This window comes from Trichosurus vulpecula, chromosome 2 (assembly GCF_011100635.1).
Source record: "Trichosurus vulpecula isolate mTriVul1 chromosome 2, mTriVul1.pri, whole genome shotgun sequence".
NCBI lineage: Eukaryota > Metazoa > Chordata > Mammalia > Diprotodontia > Phalangeridae > Trichosurus > Trichosurus vulpecula.
Genome location: NC_050574.1, coordinates 460,743,598 through 460,757,649, shown reverse-complemented (window position 1 = coordinate 460,757,649; position 14,052 = coordinate 460,743,598). Strand labels below are relative to the sequence as shown.

Genomic DNA, 14,052 nt, shown 5'->3' with positions numbered 1-14,052 from the left:
CTGTGGCTGATTAGACCAGTACAAGTTGGTATGCTCTATCACAGGTTGGACACAAATAGTCCATGTGAATATTGGGAGTAGACTCTCTAAATTTGTACGTGTTGCATTTCTTTTGAGCTTTCATTCTGCTTTGTTCGTAGAGCACAGCACCTTCTGTGATGAGGCCACGCCATGCTGGGCGGTCCTGTGGCCAGTGTCTCTCATGGCATGTGATCAATTCCAAGGTTTTTCAGATAGACCTTGAGAGTGTCCTTGCACCCCTTCCCCTGACCACCATGTGAGCAGTTCCTTTGTGTGAGTTCTCCATAAAATAGTCATTTAGGCAAGCATAGGTTTGACATTCGAACAACATGGATAGCATATCAAAGTTGCTCTCTCTGCAGTAGAGTTTGAGTGCTTGGCAGTTTAACTTGAGAAAGGACCTCAATGTTCAGCACCTTATCCTGCCAAATGATCTTCAGAATATTCCAAAGACAATTCAAATGGAAATGATTCAGTTTCTTGGCATGGCATTCCAGGTTTCACAGGAATCTGGGGATACAGGGGAAAAAAATGACAAATACTTTCTTCCCTTGAGGAATTTACATTCTACTGAGGCAGGGATGTAACATGGAAATGGAAAGTTACAAACATTATAATTTAGAAGGGCAAAGGAGCACAAACAATCAAAGCAGTGGGGAGGGGCTTTCTGAAGGGATTGGCAGAGGAGCCAGTGAAGGACATCAGGACTACTGAGAAATGGAGGTGAGGAGGGAACTCACACTTAGAACATGTGACAATCTACGTAAAGGCCTGGAGGCAGGAGATAAGAGTCCCAAGCTTGGGAAATAACCAGTAGCCTGATTTGGCCAGAACATAGAGTGTGTGAAGACTAGGAATCTGTGATAAGCCAGCAAAAGAAGGCTGGAGTGAAATTGTGAAAGGCTTTGAAGGCTAAGCTGAAGAACGTGTTTTTTATCCCAGATGCAGTAGAGAGCCACCAGAGGTCCTTGAGAAGTCACATTGTCAGACTTGTGCATTCGGATTATTTTGACAACTGTTCAAAGAATGGAATGAAAGGGGAAGGAGTGAGTGGAACCCAACACCATAGTCCAATTAGGAGACCATGCAAGCTAGAGGTGATAAGGACCTGAACCATGATCTAGATCATGTGAAGAGAAAAGTATGGATATGAGATGTGTTTTATTGGTAGATCAACCTTGAAAAGTGATTTGTTTTGGATGATGAAGGAGAGGGAACAGTCAAGGTTGATCACAGGGTTGTAAAGAGAGGCTTGAATGATGGTGATACAACATATAAAGGAAAGTTTGATAAGAGCTCAGTTTTGGAGATGTTTGGTTCCAGATGTATGTAGAACATCTTTAGAGATATCTAACAGGCAATTGATGATCTGCACCTAGGGCTCAGGAGGGAGACTAAGATTAAAATATGGATCTGGATGTTATATGCATAGAGATGATACATGAACCAGCAGGAGCTGAAGAAAGGCATAGAGGAAAACAAGAAAGGGGCATAGGACAGGGTCCTGCATAACACTTCCAATTAGGAGCAGGACATGAATGAGGATGCAGTAAAGGAAACAGAGGAACAGTAAAACATGTAAGAGGAGAAACAGTAGAGAGCAGGACTCTTTCTCATGCAACACAATTGCCTGTTAGAAAAGGGCTCAATAGCCAGTCAATGTCACAAAACCTAAATCGAAAGCACTTGACATATAAGCTTCCAAACTCGTACTTGTCTTGTTATAGACATAATTCGTATTAGTTTTAATGCCCATCCCATTGAGGAACAGACTATTAGAACCAGGCACATTTGCCACAATACCTGGTAGTATGAAACCATTGAGAAACTAGGATAGCAATAAAACTACCAGAACAATTTTAACACCACCAAGTGCAGGGCCATTTAGCATAGGGACAATCACCCCTATATCTTTCAATAGCCTTTAAAGACATGACTATGCTACAGACTGATGCCTGGAACACAGAATGTCTGAACTGGAAGGGCCCACAGTACAATGCCTTTATCCCACAGATGAAGAAGCTGAGGCCTAAATTAAGTTTTTTTCCAGACACATAACAGAGCTAGAACTAGAATCTGATTTCTAGTCCATTTTTCTTTCCTTTCCATTCCATTCAGTTGATCTCCTCCGAAAAATTATATTTATAAAGATTTACTTTGTGTTTTGTTCAGTTTGCCCTTTTTTTAAAAAAAGATGTAGATACAATATTTATATACAAATGTTCATCTAAAATGACCAAAATAAATATAATAATATTGGGTAACTTTTAGAGGCAGGATTTAAACTGAGATAGTACTAAATATAAGACCAGGATTCAATCGACTGCGCAATCTACTACTAATAGATTGAATCTTGGTCTTATATTTAGTACTATCTCAGTTTGAATCCTGCCTCAAACTCTTGCTAGCTGTATGTACCTGGGCAAGTCACTTACTCTCTCTCACCCTGAATTACTTTATCAGTAAAATGGAAATGATAATAGTACCTACCTCACAGGTTATTGTGAGGTTCAAATGAGATACTATATGTAAAGCATTTTATGAACTTTAGAGAATTACATGAATGCTCACTATTATTATTAAATGCAAGCTTCCTATATCTAGAAAATTCATCTTTGTCATTAGTGTGTAATTAGAACACACATTGCATGCATATATATACATATATAATTATATATACATATATATGTATATATATACATATTATATATGTATATATACATATATACATATATAATTACTAATATTCAAGGGGTTCTCTGACCTTGTAAATTTGAAATAAACATGATGAATATGCATGTATATCTCAACCAATCAATGCCTGCTCATTCTGTCTTACTCTTGCCCAATGCTTCCCTTAAGTTTGGCACATATGGCCCACCAGTGGTACTCTAAATATTCAATAGGTCTTCACTTTCTTCTAATGTTGCAAGGATGCTATTGAATCACCATGGTAATCCAGTAGTCACCCTTGCTCTTACAGACCATCTTTACTTCCTAATATACAATTCCTTAATGACATTTTTATGTCTGTTCTTCAGAATTCTTCACTGGTTACATGCTGCAGGCTGTTAACTCCCACCACATGCTTCCCCATTGCTCACCAAGTTAAAAATAACTTTTAGTCCTTTAGAGACAATTGTGTTGCATGTTTCACTGCCACACTATTCTGTAACTATATCTTTCCTATCCTATACATGTGCAATTGATTTTGTGAAAACCATATATCACTTTATAATTAACCTGATCAAGTAATTTCATTAGATCTTGGCCAATATTTAGGCCCATTGACTTCTGTTTGTATCTTGACTCTACCTTCTAACCTGCTAGCTTCTCCTTCTATCTTTATGTGATCTGCAAATTTATAATTACTCAGTTTATGCTTTCTTTCATTCCTTTATCATTCATAAAAATGAACAGGGCCAAGGAACAAAAAAAAAACAACAACCTGGATCACTCAACTGGAGACCTCCCTCAAAGGTGGATTACTTTAAAACTTCAATGTCTACCTAAAGCATCCGTGTTTTTATCATTTTGGATATATTTCTACAAACACTGTTTGTAACTCCTCTATAACTTAGTAGATAGACACCTAAACTGGCATGGCTATAAAATGTATTAATTTGTGGCCAAATTAGAGATGAAAATAGCTAGAGTTAACCTCAGATGAGAGACAATCTGGCATGACTCCTATGCTTATCATTTTGTTTTGTTTTTTTAACTTGGTAGTATCTGCCATAATTTTATATGGAAGAATACTTTAGTGGGCACTTCCTTTTATGCTGACAAGCCATAAAATCTGTTCTAGATACTACTCACTGTAATATCATCCAGCCCACAGTGTCCATAAAGACAGTGTATAAGGCCTTGTCAAGTGCTTTTATGAAATTCAGGTTTTCTCTGTGTGTGGTAACTGAGCTGATCTATTAACCCCATCCATAAAGAAAAATAATATTGACTTGCATATATTGTTCTTAATAAAGCAATGCTGGTTCTTAATAATGATGTCTTTCCTTTCTAAATTCTCACAAACTACTCCGTTAAGAATTCATTCTAGGGGCAGCTAGGTGGCACAGTGAATAGAACACTGGCCCTGGAGTCAGGAGGACCTGAGTTCAAATTTGACCTCAGACACTTGACACTTAACTAGCTGTGTGACTTTAGGCAGGTCACTTAACCCCAATTGCCTTGCCCCTCCCCCCCAGAAAAGAAAAAAATAATTCATTCTAGAATGCTGTCATCAATTAAAGTGAAACCTGGGGCTTAAAGATTTGATCCTCTTCTTTTGGGAAATTTGGACAATATTTACACATCTTCAATTCCATCACACTTTCTGGTTCTCAGTTTTTCAGAGACTGGTGACTGGAGTTCAGCAGTAACAGTCATTATTTCTTCCAATATCCTATGAAGTAATTTGTCCAAATCTGTTGATTTAAACTAATTGAGGGCAGGTTGACAGTTTCTTGTCATTTCCTCACTTATTTGGCTTTGACTTCCTACTAAACGTATTTGTTATCCTTTCAATTATGAAGTGTTTGCCTGGAAAGTGTAGGGGTGGTGTGTGTGTGTGTGTGTGTGTATGTGTGTGTGTGTATGTGTGTGTGTGTATGTGCATACGTGTGTTCATGTGCATATGGTATGCCCCTGTAGTTTGAGTGTGTCCTTATGGGTTTGTCTAAATGTGCCTCATAAGGAGACATGAAAACATATTTCTAGAATCTCCTTTTCCAAAGGAGATTTTGATTCCTGCCAAGAGGAAAGCAAGAGACTGGGGGCAATAAGATTAGCCACTTAGCTCTACTCAGTGAGAGAGAGAGAGAGAGAGAGAGAGAGAGAGAGAGAGAGAGAGAGAGATTACCAAGCTAGAATTATATCTATCTGATCCCTAAATATTGTTATTCTAGAGGGAATAATTTGAGTAAGTTTTAGGTTCAAGCTGCATTGCTGGTTTCTACCCCTTTAAGAGGGAAAAAGTACCCCCATGTTATATATCTAAAGGCTCTACTCCTTTTCCACAAGATGCTAGTTACACAAGACAATTACACATAGTAAATATTAAATAAACCCATTTACCCAAGCTGATAGCAAACAAAAATCAGAGAAGTTACATAAATGAGAACATATCAAATGAAACAAAGTCAATGAACTCTCCCGCTGGGAATGACCTAGCTCAGCCAGGAAGGAGCAAGGAAAGAAGTGAGGAGAAGAATAAAGAGAGAGGCAAGGAGGGAGAGAGGAAGGGGAGGGGGGCAAAATAATAGTTAAGTTCTTTTCTCTATCATTATCATCAACATATGCAGCATAAACATTGGTACTCTCCTTTGATCATTTTCTTTCTCTCAAAATACCTTAAAAAGCATGATTTTTGTTGTTTGTTCAGTATACCAAAATCTTCACAAGTATCTACCACATACTACTTTTTAAAATTTCCAGTTTCCAGTTTTAGCATTATTATAACTTGTTTGAGTCAATAAAAGGAAAACACCACATTCAACTAATAATCTTATAAGGAAATTTATCCTGAAGTAAGGATTTCATATAAAAAGGAATAAATATGTGTCCTCAGTTATATAGAATTATTTTACTTGAGTGCCAATTGAGCACATAATGTACTGTAACATAATAAGTGCACTAGATAAAAGTGAAGATTAACTGGTAGATTTGTGAAGGAAAACTCATGCTAGTAATATTCTAATAATGCCTGTGTGAAGAAAGAATATGGAATGTCATGGTTGTCAATATCTTAATTGTTCCCACAATTAAAACACACACACACTTATAATTCAAACTGAAAGTTGGAATATGAACACATATGTATTGTATAGATATGTATATGAACATGCACGCATGCACGTATGTATATAAGTGTGTGTATATACGTATGTAAAGGACAACAGGAATAATTAATAGAAATAAATGGAGGGAAAAAGTCAAGAAGGCTTCTGTTTTAGTCCTGTCTCTGACATGCACTAGTTCTATAACCCTGGGGAAGTTATTTTGTCTCTAAGTTCCTTAGTCATTTCCTTATTCCTTATATATGTACTAGGGTAAGCTAGGTGGTGCAGTCAATGAGCACCAGGCCTGAAGTCAGGGAGACCTAAGTTCAAATCCGGCCTCAGACACTTGCTAAGCAAGTTACTTACCCCTGTTTTCCTCAGTTTCCTCATGTATAAAATGAGCTAGAGAAGGAAATTACAAACCACTCCAGTATCTTTGCCAAGAAAACCCCAAATGGGGTCATGAAGAGTGGACATGACTAAAAACAACTATCTATATCTATATCTATATCTATACCTATATCTATATCTATATAGCTACTAATATATAAATGGGAACTAAAGATCTATGTGGTCATCACATTGACTTTAGATAAATTTTACTCTTATTTTTCTGGGACGCTTGAGAAATATAGCATAGAAATTATGAAACAGATAAGTCAATTCTACTTTTTAAGCATTTAATTACTACATTTAGAAAATGCTACACAAATGATTAGACCCTCAGGAGCTCAAAATAAGTCATCATAAAGGTAAATACTACATTTTCTTAAGTGGATAATTTTTATCTTGATTTTATATTTCATTATTAGACATAAAATATTTGTTTTTACTTAGCTAAGGATACCATGCTTTCCTATACAAAGCATTTTACCAGTTTGCCTTGAATTTGATAAGTATCTAAAATACATAGTGAAATCATTTGTTGCCTGCAATATAAAACAATGAGAATATATTTTAGGCTTGCAGGGGTGGGAAACCTGTGGCCTTGAGGCCACGTGTGCCCCCCAGGTCTTCATGTGTGGCCCTTTGACTGAGTCCGGACTTCAAATGATAAGGGGATCTGTTCTGTAAAGTTTGGATTCAGTCAAAGGGCCACACTTGAGGACCTAGAGGGCCACATGTGGCCTCAAGGCTGCAGGTTCCCCACCACCGGTAGAGTCTCATCTGTGACGCTTGTTAACATGGTTACCTGGTAAAGTCAAATAACATGCAAGTTTTGGTGTGTAAAAGTGAGAATAATAATTAAGCTATCTATGTTCCAGGGTTGTTTTGAGAACAGTATGTTGTAAACATAAATTGTTATAAAAACATGAACTATATACACCAACAAAATCAATACTGCAAAATAGAAATAATTTGTGTTTACAATCTATACATTGCAAATGGAAACGCTTTATGTAGTACAGAATACAGGAAATTTAACAAATTCTCATAAGTTCCAATTTGCAACTATAAGTGACACTATCTTCTAGACTATTATACTTTGTAACTATAGCGTTACTTAAATGAAATGATTTAATACTGTTATTTGAGATTTCTGAAAGGTCTTGCCCATGTACATGGAATTACTTACACGTGTTATCAAGGAATCCAAAAGACTATATCTTCCTTCAATGACCTGTCACAGTGACTGAAATTCCAATTATAGTCACTCACTTATGTTAATTAATGAACAGCCCTTGTTAAAATGTAAATATATAATCTGGAAGGGACAACACATTAAACCATTATCATCTATTAGCACACTATCAAGAATCAAGTTATGAGATTAATTAGATTGTGACTCAACCGAGCCTTGAGAGAACTGAAATGGTACAGGTAAAGTTGTTTGAGTGCTAGAGAGGAAGAGAAATTGATGGAGACAGTGGGAATTGACTTGTAACATGGGTTACTGCCTTCTTAAAGCCAGCCCAGGTGGGCATCATCTGGCAAGAAGCACCATAGACTAGGACAGTGAGATCCAAAGAGGAGGAATGTTCAATACTAACCAAGAAGTAAATGCACTGGAAGGTTGTAGATGGTAAAAGACAAATCAGCTTAACAGTTTTTCCAGTGTCAGAGTCCCTTCCCAAAATTAATTGGGGAAAAAATATGATAGAAGTAGCTTAGATGTATGAGATTGCCATGTGCAGTATTTGAGTCCTCCTGTTTGGTTCAGAGATTGTAGGTTGTTGTAATTTGAAAACTTGAATTTAAAAATATTATATATTATACACAAATATATAATATAAATAAATATATAAATTGTTATCCTTATTGTTAGGAATACTTTTTCCCCTTGTAAGGAAATAGATTCTAATGTATGTATTTCCAAATACATTTAAATTTGCAGCAGTTTTCCTTCATTAATTAAAGTCCATTCAATGATGGTTTTACTCTACTCATTCTCACACTGGTCAAAGTATGAGGAGAAAACAATAACAGCAATGATTGTTATTTATTTCTAATACAATCAAAGGCAGAAGTAATAAAGAACCATTCTGCAAAATTGAACTGAAAAGTAAAAGTACTTCCCCTTGATGGCACAGTGGACAAACATTAGCCAATTATTCTAACAAAATTCCTAGTCAGAAAGGTACTGCTACAATTTTCTAGCTATCTTTACAAACCACCTTAGTTACCAGTCAGTTGTACCTCTTTCTGTATTATTTTACTTCCTCTTGTTAACCAAGAGAGTGGACTTTTATCAAAAAATAGAACCCTTTAAATTCCTGTAATTAAATGACAATTATATGCTTGCTGTCTCTGCTTTCATTTAATAGATCAAGTACAACTCCTATTTTTTTTACTCTGATGCATAATAATTTTTTTTCTAGCCTCTCCTTTTCATTTCATATGTTTCTTTATCTTGAGATACATTTCTTTTATGTAACAGATGGTTGGAGTTTCTTTTCTTACTCATTTTGTCACTCGTTTTATTGGATACTTTAATCCATTCACATTTAATATGCTACTTGTTAGGCGGGTATTTTTCCTTTGTTTTTGAGTTAATTTTAATCATCCTTTAAGTCAGTGCTCCTATGCAACTAGATTTGTTAATCCTACTCTGATGTTAGTTACTTTCCAAAACTTCTGCCCAGCCTCCCAGCTTGACTTATTCCAAGTTCATTGAATTTATTTAAATTGTTGGTGTCTCCTTCCTCTTTAGTTTTATCTATTCCTACCCCCTCTTTTTCCTCATCCCTTTCTCTACTTCAGAGCTTCTTAAACTTTTTCCACTTGCTACCCCTTCCATGCTTCTTAAACTGTGGGTTGCAACCCCACATGTTCCCATATGTTCAAAATGTTCCCCCACTTCTTTTACTACAACTTTTTATTTTAAGTACTTTTCTTGTATTGAACCTTTTTCAAGAATTTTTGTCTTTGCTTTAATTTTCTCAGTTTTTCTCTTTCCTTAAGTCTGTTCTGAATTTTATTTTTTATTCATTGCTTATACCCTTGATCATGTCTTCTTTATTCTTTATACATCTTTCTTTATAAATCCATCTGAAATACAAGATTTGAACTCCCTTTTCTATCTAATTCCTATCTAGATCTTACCTTTTCATGTAGATCTTGCCTTTGTAGAGATTACATCATCCCCCATTTTGTTTCTGTTATACCTCACTCATAAGGGATGTGATCTTGGAGAGAAACAATGTCATTTGGTATGTGTCCATATTAGTTATGGTATCTTGAGTATCAGTCATACCCTTTGTCCTTACAGTTATAAGTATCTGCTCCTAAACCCAAGTTATTTTATCTCTGGTTCTTTGTCTACCCTACCACTCTGAATGATGACTCCTAATCTTCTCATTGGGATGGGATACCATCCAAGAATATATATCCCTTTCTCAGAGAAGGTAGTCTCTTAATGTACAAATTCCTCTCAGAATAATCCATTTTAAGTTTCAAGTCTCTTACTGTATAGACATATATATGTGTAGAAATATCAAAAATCACTAATCACAGATCACAATAGAAGATATAATAACAAAGAAAAAGTTTGAAATACTAGGAGAATTAACAAATTGTGACAGAGAGACACCATGTGAGGACACACTTTTTGAATAATGGCATCAATGGACTTGCTCAACTGCAGTGTTGTCACAAACCTTCGATTTATTTTAAAAAATTAAAAAATAATAAAGAAATTTTTGAAATGGAATATCTGGGAAGTACAGTAGAGTGCAATTACACAAGATATGACTGTACACACTACTTCTTCCAGGTTGTCTTTGGGAATCTTCCTCCATATTTGAATCCTCCCCATTCTATTACTCTACATATTCCAGAGGCTTGGCTATTAGTAATTAATCCTCAGCCTCCCTGGACTGTGGGATAGGAGAGCCGAATCTGGGTCTCTAAACTGAGCAACTTCTGGGGACTTTCTGGCCTCTTTTTGGCTCCAGCTGGGTTTCCAATTCTGTTCCTCCAATTCCCAGTCCTTTCAAGCATGATTATTTTTTGTCATGTGTATCTGGATATCCTTCCCCGCCTGAGCTTTCTAAGCCACCCTCTCCCTTCAAGTCACTGCCCTTTCCTTAAAGAAGTGTCACAATCAGTGTCTGCCACCTCTTAAAGACTCAGGGGTGTGGAAGTTCAAGCACAATCTCTATTCTGGTGAATCCTGATAACTGTGCTCTGTATCACAAGGCTTCAAATGCTGAAAGAGAACTTTTAAGTATTAAAGTTTTTCAGTGTTAAATCATAAGGTGTGGAGACACAGAAATTTGTAGAAAACAATTCCATTTTTTTGATTGTCACATGACCCTTATTTTTAATTTTAAAAGAATATTGTTGATGATTTAAAAATACTTCTTTGGGGTTAAAGCAGTGGATTAGGAATGAGATCTGGCCTTTAAACTTCACTGCTGCCACTTAGTATTTTTGTTGTTGTTCAGTCATTTCAGTCATGTCTGACTCTTCATGACCCCATTTGGGGTTTTCTTGCCAAAGATACTGGAGTGGTTGGCCATTTCCTTTTCCAGCTGATTTATAGATAAGGGAACTAAGCCAAACAGTATAAAGTGAGTTACCCAGGGTTGCATAGCTAGTCACTGTCTAAGGCCAGATTTGAACTCAGGAAATAAATCTTCCTGAATCCAGGCTGGGCACTCTACCCACTGTGTCACGTAGCTGTCCAGTTATGTGATTATAAAATATAAAAAATGATGTTGAATTAGAACCTTTATGTCATATTGAATTAGTTGAATTAGCTTCCTTCTAGGTAGATCTGAATCCTATGATTACATATTTCATATTATTATAATTAATATGTGTTGTGGACAACAAAGAGCCAGGAAGACTTGGGTTCCAGTCCTTCCACTGATACATACTGGTTGTGTGACATTGGGGAAATCACTTAACCTTTGTGTGTTCTTAGCAGCTCTAAAACTAAAATTTACAGATAAAGCTACATTACAAAGGGGAGTCTCTTCAATAAGGAGTTCCCTAAACTAGTGAAATCACAAGTTCAGTGCCTATTTCTCCCACTATAAGATGTTTTTTTTAAACTTTCAAATACTAAAAGTCTTTATCTAGCCAGCTAAGATAGTCAAGAAAAGTGGTAATATCATTACATTCTCTTCTCATATTTTATTTAGTTCAGTTCATAAAGAACACTTCTATATTCTTGGTAACTCTTTGATAAATTCCCTATATATTTTATTCATATGAAATATATATGTGTGTGTGTGTACATACACACACATGCACACACACACACACACATATATATATATATATATATATATTCCAAAAAATACATCATAACAATACTGAATTGAAGATATTTTTCTTCTTGAGATCCTTTGACCTCATTACTTACAAATGGCCCAGTAACCACAGTGCATTTGAAATTTTATGTTGAGAAAGGAGATAAGTACTATAAATCATCAAGATGAACACATATTTTTTAAAAAATCTTTGCAGTACTTCATTATTTGTTTCACAATAGAATGTCCTTTATTATATATAATACTATGGCCCTTATATTTCAAGAAATATAAAAATTTATATCAACAAATATTTCTTGAGAAACTAGACCTTGTTGGCATCTATATTTGAACTAAAACTAGATCTGCATGTAGCAGAAATTAAACGATTCTCCAGACTATTCTAATTCTAGTCTTTGATTTGGGTCACTCTAATTAACATATCCTTGTGCCACAGTGGTATAGTTGATGCTACTTTTGAAATAATCATTAATTCATCATTCCTTCAGAACTATTGACTAAAAGTTAATGTAACATCGTTGTTGCTTTTTTATTTGGTTATATTTCTAAATTTTATTGCCACAAAATGGAGAGACTGTATGGTTTGGTTTATGTTATTTGAAATGAATAGGATAAGGATTAGATGATTTGCCCAGGGTCAAAGAGACTGTCTATATCAGAGGTGGGGCTTGAAACCTATTTCCTTTTTGTTTGTGGCCAGCTGTCTATTCAGCATGCCACATTGCCTCTCTTGAAGAGAAAGGAGACGAATGAGTATGGATTCAGCTGAACTTTGCTTCTAATACTACAGAGATATCTATAATGATATATTAGAAAAGAGCATTGATAGAAGTAGGTTGATTTTCAAAAGCTTAGATACCATTCATGCTCCTCAAAATGTATAAGGATATAATTATCTGAGTCAAAGTTAATGAAATTCCAATAAAAAGACAATTTCAATACAAGTGAATGCATTTTTACATGTAAAGAGAACATGGATGTAAAATTTCCTATAACTGATCTTTATTAAGTGTTTTAAATTTTTATTAAACTAAATTGAGATTCCAAAGGATCAAGTTTCTTTTTCCTAGATGTGAATGACTATCAACATCAGTGAGATTGATGTGTTTCTAAGAAGGAAGAAGAGATTAGGCTACTAAGTGATTCATGTGTTTGAATAAACATTTTGGAATTTTGTTTTCTGTGGGAAAGTATTTTATTCTGTATTGTCTGAAGATATAAAAGGAGCCGTTGGAAAGTTTGAAAATGAAGAGATATTTCAACCATATGTAACTCCCCAACATGAGCTAGACAGTTTCTAATGATGATAGATATATAATTTGTTAATTTTTTAAATATCCTAAAATTTCTCTGAGACAGTTAGATAGATGGATAGATGGATGGATGGATAAAGATGAATGGATAGAGATACAAATTAGATGTAGCTGTAGATTAGATATAGATATAGTTTTTTTGAAAGAATGCCATGAAATGAATATATTAGAATTAATATTCAGAAGAATCAATGTCCAAATTTGACCTCTTAACATTCAACATATATTAAACATAAGCCATGATCACGGCCAACCAAGAATATGCTCAATGAATTAAAAAATCAAAGTTTATTATTGTTTAATAAAAATAAGCATACCAGTTTTTTAAATGTTATATTTTAGCAACATACTACAAATGAAAGCAAAGTAGAACTCACTTTCATTTGTTAGTTTTTGAATGAGCACTGTTTAGTGCAAGAATTAGTAAAATATATTTGATTATGTTGAGAAATATCTGGCTAAGAAACTACAACATATTGGGTTTTTGAAAAAACTTTCGCGTCTATATAAGAGCAAAGTTAGTTGCTATTTTGACTGTTGCTTGTTAAATTAGATATTTTGAGTTGACCAAATCAGATTCTTACTAAACAGTCCTCTGTGAGGACAAACATTAATTATTGTTTGTCGTCTTTCTCTCTTGTTCTACAGCTAAACAGCTACCTGGAATAACATGACATTTAATATCCTAACAAATATTTGTGTGTTATCTCCAAACAAATTTACCTTTATACAGATCTTCAGGGAATTGGAGTGACTAGTAGCCATCTTACAAGAGTACATTTTCTGATTAAGAAGGATACCTTTAGCTATTTAGACAGGATATTTCATCAGACCCTCCGAGCAGCATTTTATTGGATTTAATAATATCAGAGGATTGAGCTCCTGGAGCATGACCCTTCCTTGCTATATCATTTACACTTAAAATTCCTAAACTCAAATGATAGATAAAGTTGGAGTAGAAAAACTATGGCATTCAGTATATATTTGGTCATCTTGGATAGCTCGGTTTTTCTCTTCATTTATTCTTTCTCCCTGTTTTCCTCTAACAAAGGATCTTAAAATAATTGTATTTTCTGAGTGTGATAGACTGGTCTTACCTTACTTCAGTAATTTTCAACAACAAATAATGGACTGAGTGCTTATTGAATGTAAAGAAAATTATATCAATAACTAAGAATAATGCATTAAATGAGCAGCTTGTGGCATGATAAGCATTCCCAT

General features: G+C 35.0%; 1 protein-coding gene across 6 annotated transcripts in view; it reads left to right on the top strand.

Annotated features, from left to right (window-relative positions):
- Nucleotides 1–14,052, top strand: part of DMD (dystrophin) — a 1,925,924-nt gene that overhangs the window by 565,503 nt on the left and 1,346,369 nt on the right. The gene's annotated exons all lie outside the window — the stretch shown is intronic.